At 48.4% G+C, this 2,796-nt stretch overlaps 1 pseudogene across 1 annotated transcript in view; it reads right to left on the bottom strand.

Annotated features, from left to right (window-relative positions):
• Positions 1-2,590, bottom strand: part of LOC145340046 (pyruvate carboxylase, mitochondrial-like) — a 25,557-nt pseudogene extending 22,967 nt beyond the window's left edge. Inside the window, exon 1 of the transcript XR_013886201.1 lies at positions 2,346-2,590. The product of XR_013886201.1 is annotated as a pyruvate carboxylase, mitochondrial-like (transcript). The remainder of the gene's footprint in view (positions 1-2,345) is intronic.
• Positions 2,591-2,796: the final 206 nt, after the last annotated feature.

The raw sequence follows: 2,796 nt of genomic DNA, 5'->3' as shown, positions 1-2,796 counted from the left end.
ACGTCCCCACCTCAACCACTTCCTTCTGAAGTCCGCTCCACTTGCGTAGAAAGATCGGAGATCGGAGCAGGAGGAGGCCATTGGGCCCATCGAGCCTGCTCCGCCATCCACCGTGGCTGGTCGCCCAACCCAATAAGCCTCATCCCGCTCTCTCCCCCTTTGATCCCATTGGCCCCCAAGTGCTCTACCCAACCCAATGTTTGGCATCAACGACTTCCCGTGGGAATGAATTCCACAGGCTCACCAGGCGAGGAAATCTCCGTCTAAAATGGTCTACACCCCCCACCCAATCCTCAGACTGTGACACCCCCCCCACCCCCAGGTTCTGGAGGTCCACCCTCTGTGTAAAATGTCGCCCCTCCGTTTCCCATCCGCTCTTTCCCCTCTTAACGTAACCCTCTGCCTCTAGTTCCCGATTCCCCGACTCCCCCGGGGCGGGGGAGTGGAATAGACTGTGTGGATTCACCCTATCCTCGCCTCCCTCGATCTTAGAGACCTCTATAAGATCACCCCTCACCCTCCTACTCTCCAAAGGGGAAATGTCCAATTGGGGGGGGGGGATACAGTGAAAAGTATCGTTTCTTGCGCGTTGTACAGACAAAGCATACCGTTCATAGAGAGGGAAAGTCGAGGGTGGATAAATAGGGCATTGGAAACACCATCCAACTCAATAGTTCTACCCATAAACACCAACAACCTGTCCTGGTCCACCCCCCCCAATGCCGACACTATAGTTAAGAAAGCCCCACCAACGCCTCTGCTTTCTCAGAAGACGAAGGAAATTTGGCATGTCCGCTACAACTCTCACCAACTTTTACAGATGCCCCATAGAAAGCATCCTTTCTGGTTGTATCACAGCTTGGTCTGGGCTCCTGCTCTGCCCAAGACCGCAAGGAACTACAAAGGGTGGTGAATGTAGCCCAGTCCATCACACAAACCAGCCTCCATCCATTGACTCCGTCTACACTTCCCGCTGCCTCGGGGAAAAGCAGCCGGTATAATCAAGGACCCCCCCCCCCCCACACACACCCCGGACATTCTCTCTTCCACCTTCTTCCGTCGGGAAAAAGATACAAAAGTCTGAGGTCCGTACCGACCGACTCAAGAACAGCTTCTTCCCTGCTGCTGTCAGACTTTTGAATGGACCTACCTCGCATTAAGCTGATCTTTCTCTACACCCTCGCTGTGACTGTAACACTACATTCTGCACCCTCTCCTTTCTTCTCTATGAACGGTATGCTTTGTCTGTATAGAGCGCAAGAAACAATACTTTTCACTGTATCCCAATACATGTGAATAAATCAAATCCAATATTAAGCTAATCTTTCTCTACACCCTCGCTGTGACTGTAACACTACATTCTGCACCCTCTCCTTTCCTTCTCCCCTAAATACTCTATGAACAGTATGCTTTGTCTGTACAGCACACAGGAAACAATACTTTTCACTATATCCCAGTACACGTGACAATAATAAATCAAATCAAATATTAAGCTGATCTTTCTCTACACCCTCGCTGTGACTGTAACACTACATTCTGCACCCTCTCCTTTCCTTCTCTATGAACGGTATGCATTGTCTGTATAGCGCGCAAGAAACAATACTTTTCACTGTATCCCGATACATGTGACAATAATAAATAAAATCAAATATTAAGCTGATCTTTCTCTACACCCTCGCTGTGACTGTAACGCTACATTCTGCACCCTCTCCTTTCCTTCTCCCCTAAAATACTCTAGGAACAGTATGCTTTGTCTGTATAGTGTGTAAGAAACAATACTTTTCACTGTATGTTAATACATGTGACAATAAGAAGTCAAATATTAAGCTGATCTTTCTCTACACCCTCGCTGTGACTGTAACACTACATTCTGCACCCTCTCTCGTTTCCTTCTCTATGAATGGTATGCTTTGTCTGTATAGTGCGCAAGAAACAATACTTTTCACTGTATCCCAGTACATGTGACAATAATAAATCAAATCAAATATTAAGCTGATCTTTCTCTACACCCTCGCTGTGACTGTAACACTCCATTCTGCACTCTCTCTCGTTTCCTTCTCTATGAATGGTATGCTTTGTCTGTACAATGAGCAAGGAACAATACTTTTCACTGTGTCCCAGTACATGTGACAATAATAAATCAAATCAAATATTAAGCTGATCTTTCTCTACACCCTCACTGTGACTGTAACACTACATTCTGCACCCTCTCCTTTCCTTCTCTATGAATGGTATGCTTTGTCTGTATAGCGCGCAAGGAACAATACTTTTCACTGTGTCCCAGTACATGTGACAATAATAAATCAAATGAAAATCAAATTCTAATGAAGTTTGGAGGGCCTCACCTTGATAAGGTCTCCCAGCAGCTTGTTGGCCTCAGTATAGGCCTTCTTGACAGCCTTGAAGCGGTTACCCAGGCCCATGCTGTGGGCCTGGAAGTGAAGGTTGGTGTACTGCCCGCCGGGGATCTCGTTCTCGTACACGTCCGCGTTCCCCGACTTCATGGTGGCTGTGCAGTCGAAGGGTGCGTACAGCTGACGGGTCATCTCCCAGTATTCATTGTAGTCGTACACATTCTGGAGCTCGATACCTGAGGTTGTGGGGGGGGGGGGGGGGGTGGGGTGAGGGCAAGAGGGGGGGTGGGGGGTGGGGGAGAGGTTAGAGAGAGAAGACCAACGGGTTAGTATAGCTTTACAGAATCCCTACAGGGCAGAAGGAGGCCACTCGGCCCACTGCATCTACCCTGACCACAATCCCACCCCATCCCCATGCATTTACCCAAACTAGTCTCCCTCA

The sequence above is a fragment of the Carcharhinus amblyrhynchos genome, unplaced genomic scaffold, assembly GCF_965287045.1.
Source record: "Carcharhinus amblyrhynchos unplaced genomic scaffold, sCarAmb.v2.hapA scaffold_740, whole genome shotgun sequence".
Taxonomy (NCBI): domain Eukaryota; kingdom Metazoa; phylum Chordata; class Chondrichthyes; order Carcharhiniformes; family Carcharhinidae; genus Carcharhinus; species Carcharhinus amblyrhynchos.
The sequence above is the reverse complement of the archived record's forward strand: the minus strand, read 5'-3'. Positions and strand labels throughout refer to the sequence as shown.